General features: G+C 50.3%; 1 protein-coding gene across 3 annotated transcripts in view; it reads right to left on the minus strand.

Annotated features, from left to right (window-relative positions):
• POLM (DNA polymerase mu) overlaps positions 1-19,444 on the minus strand; it is a 342,155-nt gene that overhangs the window by 320,774 nt on the left and 1,937 nt on the right. For 2 of the 3 annotated variants that reach the window (XM_085634917.1, XM_085634912.1), the window contains exon 2: positions 8,051-8,178. The exons of the other annotated variant lie outside the window; for it this stretch is intronic. The gene's annotated coding sequence lies outside the window, so the exon portion shown is untranslated. The remainder of the gene's footprint in view (positions 1-8,050; positions 8,179-19,444) is intronic. 3 annotated transcript variants of the gene reach the window in all.

A 19,444-nucleotide genomic window follows, 5' to 3' on the forward strand; every position in this document is an offset into this window, starting at 1 on the left:
GGTTAAGCCTAACCCATCAACCAGGACACTCTTCAGGGCTCTGTAGTTTCTGACATCCTCCTCTCTAACAGTGAGGAGTCTATCTCTGCCTCTACCTTCAAAGGAGAGCCATAAGATTGCTGCCCACTGGTCTTTAGGAACCTGCTGCACTTTGCAGGCTCTCTCAAGAGCAGTCATCCACTTGTGGATATCATCCCCACTTTTGTAGGGGGGCACAACCTTGGACAGGTTCCTATTATCAAAGACCCTATCTTTGTCCCTAGGGACAATGCTGCCACCAGTGGGTATAGACCCACTCTCTCTAGGTTGCCTAGCCTTGTTCAGTTTCTCTTCCATCAGGGCTACTTCTAGCTCCTGTTTCCTGATCCTCAGCTGAGCTTCCTGCATTCTGGCCTCATGCTCCCTCCTCTGAGGGCTGGTCATCCTTCTTCTGGAGTGACCCTGAGAGCCTCTAGAGGCATGAGAGCCATTAGAGTCACCTGAGTGATTCCTCTGTCTCCCAAACCCCTGGTTAAGTCCACTAGGGAGATTCGATGGGGGGAACCCATTGTCAGTCCCAAGTAGTCTTAAGTTAGCTGAGCCAGGTATAGCACCTGGTACTGGGCTATTTCTCCCATCAGAACTACTACTACTATCAGACTCACCCCCTTTGTCATCCCTGCCCCTATGCTGATCCTCATCATCTGTAGTCTGATTCTCAACTAAGGGGCGACTGTTAGAAAAGGGGTACTTCAGTAGCATCTTCAGAAGGAGGGCCTCCTGTTCCAGTCCCTGAGGGGTCTAACTGGGAGGCTTTCTTGAGAGCTCTCTGATTTTCATCAGCTTGTAAGAGTTCTCTGAGTTCAGCAGAGGTAGGGTTCCTGGGCTGTTTAAGGCCCCTGATATTTGCCAACTGCCTGAGCTCATTCTGGTTTAGGGTAGCAAAGATGGTTGGTGCCCTCTGGGGGTGCCTCTCGACAGAGATGGGTACATTGGACCCCTCTGCCCCAGCCATTGCTCTTAAGTGTGGGTGGATGTGTTGCAACTACCTAAACTTGGGTTTTCCTACTAAACCTATCTAGTAGTTGTAGTCCGGGTGTGCTACTCCCTTTGCTCTACAACAACTAAGTTCAGTAGAACTTAAGTATATAACTAATCTTGTTTTATATGTACCTAAAGGTACCGGTATGATCTTTCAATTGGTAACAAAGAGATTACAGAGGTAAAACAAAGCAAGCTCAAATCCAACCGCTGCTCACCAATGTGAGAAATTGGCCTGGTATATGATGTTCACTAGTTAAAGTGACCACCTTGTACCATGCCAAGCAACCCTTATGGTGTGGTTGTAAGTCAACCTTTTCGGACTAGCTGCCCTAGTGGTAGCGTAGGCTAAGCAGTCTTTGAGGCTAAACTCGTTTAAGCGTGTTAAGCAAGCTGTTTTACCATATGTAACCCCCCTTTATACCAATGAAAGGACACCACACAGATATATATTCAAAATATATATGTATTTATTACTCAAAGTATCCCCTAGACTCTTTATGAGCACGGGAGCACAAATCGTTAAACAAGAAAGTATTACAATATACAGAAGTTGCACTTTATATGGATAGGCCCTGGTGGCCGCTCAAACCATATACTAAAATAGTGGTATAAGTACCACGAACAGGAAAGGGAAAAGGCCTAGGGCCTCTAGAATCACTGGGCCTACACGGAGCTAACTTCAGTTAGTGAACAGGAGGTCCACGGGTCGCGTGTGCAGTGAGGAAAGTTACACGCGGGCTCCCATAGGTTTTCAATGGGTGCGTAAAAGTTCAAAAGTTACTGCTAGAAGGGTCTTCTGGTTGGACTACGAATTCAAGACTTCAAACCTAGACACTAGAGATGTTACTCTACACTTGTGCACCGGAGTGCCAGCTTTACCTCACCCACAGGAAGCGGGTACATAGGTCTCGAAGTGCGTCGGGTTTCGTCTATCTGTTCAATGGAGCCTGATGACAAAGATGCTGCAGGCGGTTGGTCCAGAAGAGATGCGGTGGATCCAAGGATGGATCGGAGTTGTAGAAGACCTGTAAGCAGAGGGGACAGAGTTCACAGTCACTAGCCAGTGACCGGCGTGGCACCAGGTAGATACCAGGCGATGTCGGGTGCAAACAGGTGAAGAGGTGTAGCTTGTCTCTGCAGCCACGTGGTCCCTGAAGGTCAACCACGTCCAGGAGTCGGTTCACGAGCTGTCCCACGCAGGCTCTCGCTGTCGGCGGTGTCGGCGACTCAAAAGGAGCAAACAAGCCTTGGCAAAAGCAGGAGTCGTAGGAATTGAAGAAAGCTGTTTACTCTGACCAGCAATGTCAGAGGGGCTGCTCCTTTGGAGGGAAGCAGGGGCCAGTCTGGAGCAACCAGACCAGCATTGTAGTTTTCAAAGATGGTCGCCAAGATGGCCACTAGCCAACGGGCCAGGGTCCGGTTAGGCGCGTCGAGTTGCAAAGTGCAGAGGGGCCCCACGCAGATCGTGGAGATGCTGGAGGGCTCACCTTTGGTGCAGATGCTACTCGGATGTTGGGCTTCTCAGGACCTAAAGCACAACTTGGAGTGAGCCTCTGTTGTCGCGCTTGCAGCTTGTCGAGTGTCTTCCAAGATGGCTGGCTCCACGTGTCTCGGTGCCTCCACGGGTTCCTTCTTTGCAGGGACTGTGGATCGGGCTGTGAGAGGTCTGGAGGTCCAGTTCTTGTCGGTCTCTGGGCTCGGGCTCCGACGGGAGGCGGCGGCAAAGCAGACGTCGATTCGCTGGTTGGTGCTTGCGTCAGCAAGATGGTCACTCCCTGACCATAGGGGAGAATTACTTCAGTCTTCTGTGCAGCAGAACGTCGAAGTTCCCGTCTTCTTCTTAGTGTTAAGTTGATTCCAGGATGTCTGAAGCCTTAGGACACAGCTCCTACCTTTAAGCGGATTCTAGGGGCCGGACTACCTGCTAGGTCCCTCCCTAAGGGTGGGACCAGGAAGGGGGGTGGTTACACCCCCAATCCTTTGTCCAGCTCGCCCCAGGTCCGGGGCTGGTGTGCCCCAGGACCGGTTTGAACTGGCATATGCACCGAGGCTCCTTGTGAGCCTCAGGCATGTCTGATTCTATTCAAGCCCTACCTGACCAATACACAAAATCCTGTCTGGGGTGGTGCTCGCACCTCCCCTGGCAGGAAACCCTTTGTCCACGTCTCCCAAGCTGGAAGGACTCCCAGCAGCAGGAGGGCAGACTTGTGTTGGTGGTGGCAGCGTCCATTTTGTGGGGCTGAGGCTATGTCTGATTGACCCGGGTTTCAGGTTCTGTACATGTCGTGTCCCTCTAGAAGGGTGGAATGCTAACCCCGTCGCCAGAATTGGCGAGGGGTTAGTATTCCAATTCGTATGACACCTTACTCGACATGTTTTGATAAAGCCAAACCAAAGATAGCATTTAACCGCGAGGTTCATAATGCACTTAAGAGTATATGGTATGGCGATATCTGGAAACGGTAGAAGGAAGTTGTTCCGACCACTGCAGACAGGCTCAGCTCATGCCAGAACACCATCTCACATGGAACCAAGCACTCTGCCTTCAGGATTGTTAAGGCCTGCCATAGGAGTGACTTATAGGTTAACATGTGTCCCATTTAAGGTTAGGTATAGGTATACTACACCTAAGTAAGAGGTGGATACACCAACTTACCCCAGCTGAGTGATCAGCCAGTTGTGTCAAATTGTTAGGCCAGGCCAGGGGTGGCACAATACATGCTTCAGCCCCTGGTAGGCCTTAGATACACCAATGCCCTGGGTAACTAGTGTACACTGGTACAGGGGCTCACAGGGTGATACAATTCCAATTGGTTATGCACCTAAAGTGCATAGTGTCAATTTAGTAGAGAGAACAGCAGGCTGGGGGTCTGATTAGCAGGCCCACAGCCTCAATATGTCAAAAACCAGTGAAGCAAAAAGCAAAAAATGTGGGGTGACCATAGGATAGCAGACCCTACTCTCCTACACTTATTCATCACATATAATTAAGAATTTACTTCAACGGGCCAGGATGGATAAATTAAAACGAAACTGCATTGTAGAAGTGTAGGTAGATGAATGTGTAAATGATAGCCCATGTGAAATTGAATTTCTGATCTGTCTGTATCACTTATGGCTTTCAAAACACTTTTGTGTGACAAAATAAAGTGAGGGTTAATACTACAATATCTCAAGAGACATGCGCCCTCTGTGATCCTTTTACAAGAAACTCACTTAGTGGGAACTGCTACCAAGGTGCTCGATAGGTGGGGCTTCAAGATGGTAACACACTCAGCATTCACCTCAGGTTTCAGAAGGGTAGGTATACTTGTCCGAAGGGGCTGCACACTAGTAATCCAGAGCACCCAAACAGATGACCAGGGCCGCTTCGCAGCGCTTTCCTGTCAGTGGGAGTGGCGTGCCTACAATTTTGTCTCCATCTATGCGCCCCCCACACTTCACAGTCTCACCGTCCCTGCATTAGGGAAATTCCTGCTCACGCTGCCAATTGGAGAACTTATTGTAGGAGGCGACTTTAATGCCATACTTGATTCTGCCCTAGATAAGCTTCCTCGGCGCAGTCAAGGGATCACCCCCACACCCCTTTGAGAGTTCACGGAAGCACTTGGCCAGGTAGATATCTGGAGCGCACACCACCCCACGGAGCTTCAATACACGCACCACTCAGGGGCTCACAACAGTATGTCCAGAATTGACTATATCCTCTCGTCTCCGTCGAGTCTTGAACATATTCTAGACGTTAAGCACCTCCCCAGAGGAATATCGACCATTCTCCGATTTTATTCATATACACCCTACAACGTACTGGGAGACAGCGCATATACCAGGATACGTGAAAGACCCGACCATAGGTAAACAACTACACGAGACCATGAAACACTATTTCCAAGACAACATGCACTCGGTATCCTCTCCCACCATTCTCTGGGAGGCATACAAGACAGTCATATACGCAGACAAGCCATTTCCCTGATCACTACACACAAACGAAACAAAGCCCACCAACTGCAGGAGCTAGAGAAGGCGGTTAGCCTTGCGGAAGCTGATTGCACGAGAGATCCGACCCACAAACTAGCCTTCGCCACGCGGGCCCTCAGGGACCACACGTAGGAGGAAGCCAAGGCCAGAGTACGACAAACGCAACACACAATTTACGAAGTAGGGGACAAAGCAGGCAAACTCCTTGCCTGGCTGGACAAAAAGAAGCGTGCAGATCGCTGGGGAGGAAGTCATGGACCCACAGGACATAGTCATAGCTTTCGCACATCACTACCAGACAGTTTACATGCCAGCCTCACACGCCACCGTGCAAGAAAGCATGGCTTTCCTGAAAGATATACGCTTGCCAAAGTTGACCGCCCTCGAGACACAAACACTAGAAGCACCCCTCACGGCTGATGAAATTACAGCAGCTATCAGAGGACTCCAACCGGGTAAGGCACTCGGTCCGAATGGCATTCCCGTGGAGCTCTATAAGAAAGAAGCTGACATACTAGGGCCCCACTTGCTACAGATGTACGTAGACAGCCTGGAAGTGGGACTATTGCCAAGGGACCAGAGAGTAGCCACTCTGGTGGCGATTCCAAAGCCAGGTAAACCCCCTGAAGAATGCACCTCCTACCGTCCTATTTCACTTCTCAATGTGGAGGCCAAAATATTGGCGAAGGCACTGGCGACTCGGCTCCAACCCCACCTTGCGTCCTTTGTCCACCCCGACCAATCGGGCTTCATGCCCGGTCGAAACACAGCAATGAATATGAAGCTATTACATGGAGGGTCAGGGTGAGAAGGTTGTGTTTAAAACTGTACGAATTAGGTACCCCTTTCTCAAAACTATCTTGGGGTGAGTGTACATGCAACAAGACTGTGGAAGAATAGGCTTGCTTCTCACAGCATAAAAGTGCTTCAATATTTCTTGAGGGCCCTTGCCAAGCCTACTTCTTTTAAGAAAATATATTTGAAATTTGTGATGTAAAATGCAGTATACGATCCCAATGTTGTGAAGTGCTGAGTGCCCTTTTATTGCAGAAAGTCGGGATTGCTTGCTCCGCTTGCTGCAATTCGTGGCAGGTATTCCATCACAGCACTTTCAAAGAGGAACAGCAGCCACTGGTGACATGTGATGTCACTAGACATGTGACTATCGTCATCTGTAACATCATGTGTAAGGTTATGAACGTACATTGTGCACAAGTTATAACTCATCGCAAATGAACTGTTTAATTAATTTACAGTTTTAGATCATAACCATAATGTCCCACCAACTGAAGATGTTAAGAGCAGTTTTACCTAGTGATGCGATTAAAGAAATGGTTTTGTTATGACACTTTGGACCCTCCCTGAAGCATCCACTAAGCATGGCATCTCTGAGGCCTTTGGCTATATCTGGCAGGCTTTGTGTGCTCCACCACCCCCTGTGCATGCAGAGCCCACCGCACCTATCATTTGGCTGTTCCCACTGATTTCAGAATGAGTATGACCCAGTTCCGTTAATTTCCACGTCTATTTGGGTATTGAAGGAGGGTTTTGAATTTGAATTTGAATTTAAAAACATTTATTGAGCGCTCTTTTACCAAGCGGTTTCATGGCGCTATGTGTGATGCAGTGGACGGCAGCAGCTGGAAGGGCTAGGCAGTGTAAGCTCGCACAAATAGGAAGGTTTTGAGATCCTTCCGAAACTGTAAATAGGAAGGCGATGTGCGAAGGGCAGCAGGGAGGGAATTCCAGAAGACTGGAGCAAGAACAGCGAACTTCGCTCCACCAGACTTCTGTTTCTTAAAACGGGGGGTAGCTAAAAGAGCCATATGAGTGGAGCGAAGTTCTCTGCCCGGAAGGTAGGGCTTAATAGCTGAGCATATGAACTCGGGTTTTTACCAGAATCTCTGAGACTTTCTATGGTTCTGATCTGTTTCCAGTCAGAAACTTTGCTATGTGTATCTAGGGGTTTGTGAACACATTATGAATGGAGAGAATATACCTCCTTATCCCGCATTCTTTTTTCCCGCAGGGAATCAAAACGCGGTCGTTACAACGACCGCGTTGTAGTTCCGCATACCATTTCTCCGCAAGTCGGAACAACGACTTGCGGAGGGGGGGCGCTGGATGTTGAAATAGTATAATTTACTATTCCAACTCCAGTCTGTGTGGACAGTAGGGAAGGTGTTGGATTTTTAATCCAACACTCCCCCCCCGCAAGTCGTTGTTCCGACTTGAGGCGTAATGGTATGCGGAATCACAACGCGGTCGTTGTAACGACCGCGTTGTGATTCCCTGCGGAAAAAAAGTTTCGTTATAAACGTTGTTTACCGAAGCCACTATATTAGAGCGCACCCCAGGGCAAGCACAAACGTCGGAGTAGAGGCATTAAATGAGAAACAGACGTAAGGGATCACAAGGGCATAGAAGTAAGCTGAACAATGGGACGAAACGAAGGTTGTGAACAAGGAGAAACTAGATTACAAAATGGCCTAGACAAAGTGTTGGGAAGTGATATTTTGTGGGGGGGCTGGTTTATTTGTTATAAAATGTTATTGTAAGTATTAGCGATAAATTGTTTGAATATGGAGGGAAGATAAGTAGCATATACGCAATGTAAATCACAATTGAACTGTCACCAAGCATGTTATGCTCATCTACTTTCCCTCAAAAGATTTAAAAGCAAAGAGTTATAACACAGACACTGGAAATCCACTCTGAATAAAGAAATGCAAATCACAAACAGTGAAAAAACTGTCAATGTGGTAATTCAATTAAAGGAGTTGGGAAATAGCCTGCTCAACTAAAGGAACCCTTGCTTTAGCCAAAGACATGGATATCAACAGAGAAAATAATTGTAAAAATGCAATGAGTGACAAGAATACTGTGGAAAATATATTGTCCTGTATAAAGACAAAAATGTTAATAAAGAAATTTAAACAAAATGAATGGAGACGATCATGATCACAATACAGGAGTTTATATGTGTAATGTGGTTCATAAAGCTGTTCTGAGTGGAGCTGTTCGCAACCACCAAAGAATTGTGTACCTCGGTTTGTGAAATGTTCATGGCCAATTTCCCCTGGATTATCACCGTGAAGGATATGTGAACCCACACACCACTGAAGTGTTCTAGAGCCCCCTGCTCTTGTACCTCCATATGTCCTCAGGATTTTTCTGAAAAGTAGACAAAGGACTGAATTCAGCAAGGGGGCATTTGTGTAGACCGTTCATGGTTTATCATAATATTTAGGATAAAAAATAATGTAAAAAAATAGGTAAAAATAGAAATAGATGAAGGTTTCAACTGCTGTTTTTTTCCTGATTGACAGTTTAGAAAAATAAAATACAGTTTAGTCTCTCAGACCATCTTTGTTGCAGGATATGTAGTATTTGTTGTGATGCCCACAGGCAACAACTGAGCTGCAGTATATCATGATTTCTCATTGTGTGCCGAACATGCAGCAATTCATATGGTACAATCTAATTAATTAAAATGTGTATTAAGGAAACAGAAGTATTTTTGAAATGTGCAAAAGATACTGACTTAATTAATAGTAGTTATTTGTACAACTATGAAATTGGGGTTACCGATACTATCATGAGATTGATTTACGGAAGATTTTACAAAATATGTTCATTCTTGCCCACTGGCCTGCATTTGGAAGCCAAAAATGAAGAGAAATACAATTAAAAATATACTACTATTCTGTTCCCACACTTCTCCCAATAAAAACGCCATCCACTTGCTGGCTAGGCCTATTGTCCGGGAGAGTAAAGGACCCAAACTGCATCATGTAGGCATAATATTATTTTGTGAAAAATGGCCCATTTTTCCAATGTGGGTAGCTGCAGGATGTGTTCCCGGGCTCGGCCACCATCCAGAGAAACCTACCAAAACCAAACATTTCTGAAAGACACCCAGGGGAGTCCATGGTGATGTGAAATGGGTGGATACCCACAATGCCCAGAAAACGTTATGTAAAATCATACATTTTCCTCATAGTGCTGTTGGAGAAAGTTCCAAAAGCTGATGTCATCCCCACAATTCCTGCCACCCAGCATTCCCACGCTTCTAATAATAACGGTACTCCTCTTTTGTGGCTGGGCTTAATACCTGCGGCAGAAAATTTCTCAAAACGCAATGTGGAGACAACATTTTTCTCATGGAAAAGAACCCATTTCGGTGATGTGGGTGGATGTGGAATTTGGACCCGGACTCTGCCGCCACCCGCGGAGATCTAATAAATCCAGACATTTACTAAAACTAGACACCAGCGGCCTGGATACGGCAGGACCCGGTCATCCGTGGCTTGAGTGGACAGTGGGATGGGAAGATCGCATCTCCTTGTATGCAGACGATGTCTTGTTATACTTGGCTTCGCCGGCACGCTCAGTTCGCTGTCTCCTAGATATATGTACGTCGTATGGGAGGGTGTCCGGATATACCATCAACTGGGAGAAATCCTACCTTTATGTGCTCCAGGGATCCCCATCGCGGCTTCCAAGGGGGTGTGAAATACAGGGGAGCGGTTTCAAATATTTAGGGATATATGTAACAGCGGACAGAACACAATTTGTTGCTGAAAATCTTACACAACCCCTGGCCCGGTTTCGGCGCGACGTCAAGCATTGGCGTTCCCTACCACTGACACTGCTGGGAAGAACAGCCCTCTTCAAAATGATGGCACTCCCTAGGTTTCTATACGTACTGCAGAACACACCCTTCCCGGTTTCCCCTGCATACTTTATCGCAATAAACGCTGAAGTGACCAGTTTATTATGGGAGGGGAAAACACCACGGATAGCACTCCATAAATTAACAAGAGGCTGGTATGACGGAGGTATCGCCCTCCCTAACATCAAAATATACTATTGGGCATCACAGCTCATGGTTATAAACCAATGGCTGCATATACCAGGAGACGATCCGGCACACCGTATGGACCGCCATTTGCTGGGTGCCGGGGGGTTATGGGGGCACTATACAACAAAAACAGAAGACATGGCCTCACGGGCCCAACGGCACATACTATACAGGTCTGGTTCGAGGCACAACGAGCGCTAGGATGGGAGGGAAAGATAACACAGGCCTCGCCATTGTGGGACACCAAAAGACTGGGTGTGATGCGCAATACTAAGGGGTTTCGACAATGGGATCTGATAGGAATCTCAAGAGTCGGAGATCTCTGGAAGAAAGGTGAAATAGTCACGTTTGCGCACTTACAGACTGCACATGACCTGGCAGACACCGAACAATTTAGCTACCTACAAATTAGACACGCACTCCTGGCTGCGATTCCACCGGGTGCACGGCTGGCGGAGTCTTCACCGCTGGAAGATAGACTCCTCACAGAACATCTGGCTAAAAAAACCACGTCCCAAACATATCGGAAAATAATAAATAACCAGCCAGACCCCCTAAAAGCCCTTAAATCTAAATGGGAAACAGAATTAGGAGACTTTGACTAAACGGATTGGCAGGAAGCACTTTCATCCCCCAAAGAGGTGGGGATACCATCAAAACTTAAACTGATACAATTAAAAATTCTACATCGCAGGTATTATACCCGCACACTCCTGCATAAACTTGTAGGACACCCCCGCGCCGCACGGCCACCAGCTGCTGCGTGTGCCCCTTCCGCCTTGTGCCTCGCCGCCCGGCTGCTGCCGCTTGACCACGCCCTCTCCCTCGAGTCTCGAGGTCCGTGGTTGCTCCTGTGCCCTGCTGCCTTCTGTCTACCCTAATTAGTTCTGTTGCTTTATTCTTTGTGATTTCTTCATTTTTCCCTTTTTGCCAGCATTGTCGTCTTCTGTTCCCTCCCCGCTCCCCGCTTCCCGCCACCGCCGCTAAGCCCCGCCCCTTCTGCCTTCTGTATCCCTCCCCGCTCCCGCCTCCCAGCTGCCCCGCCCACCCGCGCACTTGGCCATATATGGCGACCGTGCGACGCAGGTGAGTGTGACCTACTTGTAGGACACCCCCGCGCCGCACGGCCACCAGCTGCTGCGTGTGCCCCTACCGCCTTGTGCCTCGCTGCCCGGCTGCTGCCACTTGACCACGCCCCCTCCCTCGAGCCTCGAGGTCCGTGGTTGCTCCTGTGCCCTGCTGCCTTCTGTCTACCCTAATTAGTTCTGTTGCTTTATTCTTTGTGATTTCTTCATTTTTCCCTTTTTGCCAGCATTGTCGTCTTCTGTTCCCTCCCCGCTCCCCGCCACCGCCGCTAAGCCCCGCCCCTTTTGCCTTCTGTATCCCTCCCCGCTCCCGCCTCCCAGCTGCCCCGCCCACCCGCGCACTTGGCCATATATGGCGACCGTGCGACGCAGGTGAGTGTGACCTACTTGTAGGACACCCCCGTGCCGCACGGCCACCAGCTGCTGCGTGTGCCCCTTCCGCCTTGTGCCTCGCTGCCCGGCTGCTGCCGCTTGACCACGCCCCCTCCCTCGAGCCTCGAGGTCCGTGGTTGCTCCTGTGCCCTGCTGCCTTCTGTCTACCCTAATTAGTTCTGTTGCTTTATTCTTTGTGATTTCTTCATTTTTCCCTTTTTGCCAGCATTGTCGTCTTCTGTTCCCTCCCCGCTCCCCGTTTCCCGCCACCGCCGCTAAGCCCCGCCCTTTTGCCTTCTGTATCCCTCCCCGCTCCCGCCTCCCAGCTGCCCCGCCCACCCGCGCACTTCGCCATATATGGCGACCGTGCGAACGCGCAGCGGTCACGCGCAGCGGGCGCGCCGATTGTGCGCCGAAGGCGCGCCAAAGGTAAGCCCGTCTGCGCCCGTCCGCGCCTGGACCGCGCCCAGTGCCAGGACCCCTGGCCCTCGAGGACCCCGACCGACCCGCCTGACGTACAACGCCGCCACCCTCATCGCACTCAACACCGGCGGAACCCAGGGATGCTACCGAGCTACTCCGAAGCACACCCACGGACCCTTCAGCTGCCACGCCTGCAAGTTCACCTGCATCCGGACCTGCCCGTCACCAGCACCTGCCATGCCGAACACCAGCAGCAACCACCTCAAGTGCATCCTGCTCAACACCCGCTCCGTCCACAGACACGCCATCGAACTCTGGAACCTCATCGACACCACAGCCCCCGACGTCGCCTTCATCACGGAGACCTGGATGAACGCCTCCTCAGCGCCCGACATCGCCATCGCCATCCCAGAAGGATACAAGATCACCCGGAAGGATCGCAACGCCAACCAGGTGGGAGGAGGCATCGCCATCGTCCACAAGAACACCATCCGCATCACGACCAGCACCGACAACTCCCCACCCTCCGCCGAACACCTGCACTTCCAGATCCACACCGACCCGAAGACCACCCTCAGAGGCACCCTGATCTACCGACCTCCGGGACCACGCACCCAATTCAGCGAGGACATCGCCGACTTCGTCAGCCCGCACGCCCTCCCCTCCGCCGACTACATCCTCCTGGGGGACTTCAACTTCCACCTGGAGAACAACAACGACTGCAACACCAGCACCCTGCTCGACAACCTCACCAACCTTGGACTCAAGCAGCTGGTGTCCACCCCCACCCACCTCGCCGGACACACACTCGACGCCATCTTCTCATCCAGCAAAGACATCGCCTTCAGCCACGCCACAGAACTCCACTGGACGGATCACAGATGCATCCACTTCACCTTCAGAAGAACAACGATCCACCACCACCAGCAACAGGCTGCCCGAAGAAGCTGGAACAAGATCACAGCCGACCAGCTCGCCGCCTCCCTGAGCCAGCACCCTCCGGCCAGCTCAGCGAACCCCAGCCAGGCCGCCGACAACCTCTCGAAGTGGATCAGCGACTGCGCGGACGAACTCGCCCCACTGAGGACCCCGCCCAGCAGACCCGGCAGCAAGAGAGCCCCTTGGTTCACCGACGAACTCAAGAGCTCCAAGAAGAACTGCCGCGCCCTCGAGAAAGCCTGGAGAAGGGAACCCACGCCGGACAACAGGACCACCCTCAAGCTTGCCACCCGGAAACACCACCAACTGATCCGCATCGCCAAGAAGACGGCTTTCAAGAACCGACTGGACAACAACGCACACAACTGCAAGGAACTCTTCAACATCGTGAAAGAGCTCTCCAACCCCAACGCCGGAAGCAACGACATCACCCCTTCGCAAGACCTCTGCAACTCCCTCGCCTCCTACTTCCACAACAAGATCGCGGACATACACAACAGCTTCAGCACCCATCCGACCCACGCCACGACCGCAGCAACGCCACCCACCACCACCCTCCGCGCCTGGACCCCGGTCAACACCGAAGACACCGTCCACACGATGAACTCCGTCCACTCCGGATCTCCGACCGACCCCTGCCCTCACCACGTCTTCAACAAAGCCGACGCTGTCATCGCACCCCACCTGCGGGACATCATCAACACCTCATTCGACACCGCCACCTTCCCCGAGAGCTGGAAGCACGCCGAACTCAGCGCTCTACTCAAGAAACCTACTGCAGACCCCACCGAACTCAAGAATTACCGCCCCATCTCTCTACTCCCGTTTCCAGCCAAAGTCATCGAGAAAACCGTCAACAAACAGCTGGCCGCCTTCCTCGAGACGAATGGATCCCTCGACCCATCGCAGTCCGGATTCCGTGCCAACCACAGCACCGAGACCGCCCTCATCGCCGCCACTGACGACATCCGAGCCCTGATGGACAACGGGGAAACAGCGGCCCTCATCCTCCTAGACCTCTCCGCGGCCTTCGACACGGTCTGCCACCGCACCCTAGTACAGCGCCTCAGCAACGTCGGAATCCAGGAGAAGGCGCTGGAATGGATCGTCTCCTTTCTCGACGGAAGAACACAAAGAGTCCGCCTACCACCGTACAAGTCAGAGGCCACCGAAGTCATCTGCGGCGTCCCTCAGGGATCCTCACTGAGCCCGACTCTCTTCAACGTCTACATGAGCCCTCTCGCGGCCATCGCACGCCAACACAACCTCAACATAATCTCCTACGCCGACGACACCCAGCTGATCCTCTCCCTGACCAACGACGACCCCGCCGCCGCCAGAGCCAACCTGAACGAAGGGATGAGAGGGGTGGCCGAGTGGATGACGACGAGCCGCCTGAAGCTGAACTCAGATAAGACGGAGGTCCTCATCCTGGGCTCCTCGCCCTCCGCCTGGGACGACTCCTGGTGGCCCCCGCCCTGGGCACCGCACCCAAACCGACAGACCACGCACGCAACCTGGGTTTCATCCTGGACTCCTCCCTCTCCATGACCAGGCAAGTCAACGCCGTCTCCTCATCGTGCTTCAACATCCTGCGCATGCTTCGGAAGATCTTCTGGTGGATCCCCACGGAGACCAGGAAGACCGTCACCCAGGCCCTCGTCACCAGCCGACTGGACTACGGCAACGCACTCTACGCCGGAACCACCGCCAAGATCCAGAAGAGACTCCAGCGCATCCAGAACGCCTCAGCCAGACTCATCCTCGACATCCCACGTCACAGCCACATCTCCGGACACCTAAGAGACCTGCACTGGCTCCCGGTCAACAAGAGAATCACCTTCCGCCTCCTTACCCACGCACACAAAGCTCTCCACGACCAAGGCCCGAGCTACCTCAACAACCGAATCAACTTCTACGCTCCCAAACGCCACCTCCAATCCGCAAGCCACGCCCTCGCCACCGTCTCACGCATCCGCAGAACCACTGCTGGAGGAAGGTCCTTCTCCTACCTGGCCGCCAAGACCTGGAACTCCCTCCCGGCCGACCTGCGCCTGACCCAAGACCACCTCTCCTTCAGGAAGAAGCTCAAGACCTGGCTGTTCGAGCAGTAGCGGCACCCCCCCCCCCCCGCCTCAAGACCCTACAGGTAGGTAGTGCGCTCTATAAATTTCTTTGATTGATTGATTGATTCATCGCTTTGTCTTAGACGGTGTGGTGAAGAAGTGACTCTCTTTCATACCCTCTGGCTATGCCCCGTAATTGTCCGGTACTGGAAGGCGATAATGCACACACTCTCACAGGTGACGAAAATTACGACTCTCCCGGAACCGAGGAGATGCCTCCTTAATATATGGGAACGCACAGATCTTAATCGTACAACGCAAGCCTGGGTGACATTGGGAATGATGTTGGCGAAGTGAAACATAGCTCTGCGGTGGGGATCCAGACAGCCCCCTACCCTTCCCCAGTGGTGTAGGGACATGGATACCACAATGATCGTTGAAAAAAACAGTATATATACATAGAGGCTGCCCCAAAAAATGGACCCAGATATGGGGAGGACAGAATGCCTACCGGGGGGAATATATGTGACCCCCCAAAAGAAAATTCAGATTTAGACATGAGTGATTGAAGGATTAGAGATGATAAACGGTAGAATAATAAACACTACGAAAGTCCGCGATAAAGCTAGAGGGCAGCAAGGGATCCACTGTTACTGTTACGTCAATGTATTCTTAAATCGGATGCTGAATGAATATGCACAAATTAATGGTCTGAATCAACATATTCCATGCCAATGAATGTTTATTTGTTTTGAAAAATGGCAATAAAAAAAGTAAAAATAAAAAAATAAAAAATAAATAGTTCCTTGATGTCGATAACTCCGTCCGGCCTATCACGGCGTCGTGAGCAAACAAATACAAACAGTTCTTGCTGACAGCGGCGTCGTGGGCCAGCTATGGTGTCGGGAAGACACGCAAACAGTACCTTTTAGAAATGCAGGGCATCGATGACCTCTTGTTGAGCTTCTGAAAACACAGCGTCCGCAGGTGTCGGTTCCGGAGGTCAATGCAGGAGTTGTCGGGCCCTCGAAGTCACACGCGTTGCAGGTCGATCTCCTCTCTGATGGAGTCAGGAGTGCTGGCGTCAGCAGGCGTCGTGTGCTGCGGTGCGAAGTGCAGCACTGCGGTGCCTTCAGGTCGCGGTGCGAGCAGCGGCTCAGTGGCGGTGTCAGATGGCGGCGTCGGTGAGACCAGGGTCGCGAAGCGAGACGAAGGCGGTGCTCGTCACGGTGCTGACAGGTCACAGTGCAAGCAACGTCGTCGTTGCTGAATTGTTGTTGTCGGCTGACAAACTGGAGTCAATGGTGCCGGCGTCGGTAGGCCAAGGCTGCGGTGTGGGATGAGAGCGGTGAGTCGTGTATCTTTACGACCGGTGCCCTTGAACCACGGTGCAAGCAGTGGCGTCTATTTCGACAGGGAGCGTCGTCGTCGAGGATACCAATGCTTCGTCGTGCAGCGAGGCGGTGCGGAGTGTGGTGCCCACAGGTTGCGGTGCGAGCAACGGCTCGGTGGTGCCGTCAGCAGGCATCGTTGGTGAGACCAGGGTCGCGTTGCGGCGGTGCCCTCTGCGGTGCCAAGGCGTTGTCGTGAAGCGAAGCGGTGCGGTGCCCACAGGTCGCGGTGCAAGCAGCGGCTCGGTGGCGGCGTCAGCAGGGGTCATCGGTGAGACCAGGGTCACAGTGTGGCTTTGCCCTCTGCGGTGCCTTCAGGACACGGAGTCGGCAGCGGCGTCGTAGACATCGTCAAGTTGCTTTCCTTCTGTTGCAGCACAAAACACACAGTCCCCCGTGCTGAGGGCAGAAGAGCTTGAAGTCTTTGCTGTTCCTGAGACTTCTTGAACAGGGGGCAAGCTCTACCTCAAGCCCTTGGAGAAACTTACAAAAGAAGGTTGCAGAAAGTTCAGTCTAGTCCTTTCACTGCCCAAGACAGAAGCAGCCACTGCAGGCCAAGACAGCAAAGCACACAGCAAAGTGGTAGTCCCTCCTCACAGCTTCTCCAGCTCTTCTTCTTGGCAGTCTTCTTGATCCAAAAGAGTTATAAAGTTCAGGGGTCTAGGCCCCAATATGAATATCCCAAAATCCTTTGATCTCTTAGGCAGGAAGTGTCTGTGCCCAGCCAGAACCAGTTCTGCCTTCTCTGGTGTGATTTCCTGGCAGGAGGTGGGGACGGCATTGTCAGAGGCAGACCAGGCCCTTTGAGGTGCAAGGAAATCTTCTACCCCTTCCCCCATTGCAGCCCAGGTCTATTCAGCCCTTTCCTGACCCTACCTAGACTATCTGGAGCCACTCCTGCTCCCCAGCCTTCTGTCATCCAAAACCCAGACAGGCAATCCACATTACAGCAGAGGCACACGGGATGACTGAACAAGAAAATACCTACTTTCTAAAAGTGGTATTTTCAAACACAAAATGTAAAATTCACCTTCACTAAAAGATGCATCTTTGGATTCTGAGTTCAGGCATGCTAAACTTTATTTTCCTACCTAGTTCTCAAGGCCAGTTATGTTTATAAGATGTTATAAACAAACTTCCCATTCTGTCCTATGGGGAACAGGTAGCCTTGCAATAGTGAAAAACTAAATTGGCTGTAATTCACTATCTGGACATGCCACACACACCCGGGCATGTCCTACCTTTCACATACACAGGACCCTGCCCACAGGGGTACCTTGGGCCTACCTTAGGGGTGACTGACATGTAGAAAAGGGAAGGTTTAGGGCCTGGCAAGTGGGTGCACTCGTCAAGTCGACATGGCAGTTACAAACTGCGCGCAGACTCTGCAATGGCAGGTCCGATTTACCTTTTTAGGGCTACTCACGTGGGTGGCACAATCAGTGCTGCATTTGATTTACAGGCCCTGGCACACTCAGTGCACTTTACTAGGGACTAACAAGTAAATCAAATACCCAATCCTGGAAACACCAATCCATAACACAATTTACCACAGGAGCACTTGCACTTTACCACTGATCAGCAGTGAGAAAAGTGCGCAGAAACACTACGCCAGCAAAACCAGAGTCAAAACCGGGAGGGCAGAAATCAAAAACTCAGGGGAAACACGCCAAAAGATGCCAAGTCTAACATTCCCACACTGGAAAAACTTTTTCACAGAACTTAAAGAGCTTTACTGAGCTTAGCAGCAGTTCTTTTTGTGCCATCTGTGTTAAAAGTTGTCAGTGCACTGAGAAAGTCTCAGACTGAGATTTTTTCTGCAACCAATGTTTGCAGCCTGGCTAGAAGATTAAGGGTCAATGAACGGTTGAAAGTTATCACGGTTATATCTCGGGACAGTGCGAGATGGTTGACGGTTCCTGCTCTCTGTAGATGCAGGTGATTTTAAATTCAATGACAGTCTCCCGCCAGTAAGCAACACTCTCTCAGTGCAAGTAAGCAAATTTGAAGGGAAAAAAAAGTAAATGACACTTACTTCTAGAGCTTCATGTTGCGCCAATGGGGTCACTTTCTGACATTTATCTTATTCCAAAGATTTTCCTGCTTGATTGTAATTGCAATTAAGTTTCACTAGCAGTGTCACACATAAGGCATGGGATGTCACACAAAAACACGCTTAAACCATGGTAATGTCACACATAAGCGATCTGAAAACTTAGCAACTATCCACAATGCCCTGAAAACCTCAACCTTTGTCTAAAAACATGTGTTTTGACATTTCTATAAGAGAAATATCTGACAGGGATCCACAAAATGTTATCCACCTGATATTCTCACTATTTACTTGATAAACAAGCATTAGAAATAGTGAGGTCTGGTCTCACATTTTATTGTTTTAGAGCTATCGGTATTGTAAATGTATTAAAGCAGCGAGAAAGATTACGTCCATGTCGCCATTACTAAATGGGTTCATTTACAGACAATAGATACAATGTGAAAGGCATCTTGAGATGGAAATCATTCTTGGTGATTAAATGAACAGTAAAAAATGGAGAAACCAGTGTGATTCTTACTGAAGACCGGAGTCTAAGTGATTACATGTGAAGTTGCAAACAGAACATAGACGCCATTCATGACGGGTGTGTATTAAAGCAGTGTGAAAGGTTATGTGTATACCGCTGCTGGGGAATCCATTAATAAATGGGTTCATTTTCAGAAGATAAAACGTGAACAGCATCTCAAGTTGAAATATCCTACTTAATGATTACACTAACCCTAACACTTGTAATGTGAAAAACTCTAACTTAAAACCAAGCTGTGTGTATACCATTTGCTAAATAAAATAATACAATCCATGAACATCATGTTCCTATAGCAAGCAGCAAAGAGTAAAAAACATTGCAATGGCCAGCAGGAGTCCCGTGAAAGCGAATCACAAGATGCAAATACGTCTGCAGGGAGAATCAGGTGAACTGTGACGGCTCCTCCTTCAAAGGTACATCTCATAAGACTCCTTCGAACGTATATCTCATAAGAGTAGCGACAAGATAAAACAACGAGGGAGCACAGAAGGGGATGCCTGCTTTGTCCCTGGGGGAGTACTAAGTGCGTGATGATCAGGAGCACTCAAGTCGCTCCCTGCTTGTGCCGAGGGACAACTGCTGAGTGAGCGCTTGATCGGAGTGTATGAATGCTTTTTTAATGGTTTCTGAAGCACCAAAAATATTATAACACATCCTCAAAAGAAACACAGAACGCAACCGGGAAAAAACGTATAAATGCCTTTTCAAAAGCAACAAC

The sequence above is a fragment of the Triturus cristatus genome, chromosome 11 (genome assembly GCF_964204655.1).
Source record: "Triturus cristatus chromosome 11, aTriCri1.1, whole genome shotgun sequence".
Lineage (NCBI taxonomy): Eukaryota > Metazoa > Chordata > Amphibia > Caudata > Salamandridae > Triturus > Triturus cristatus.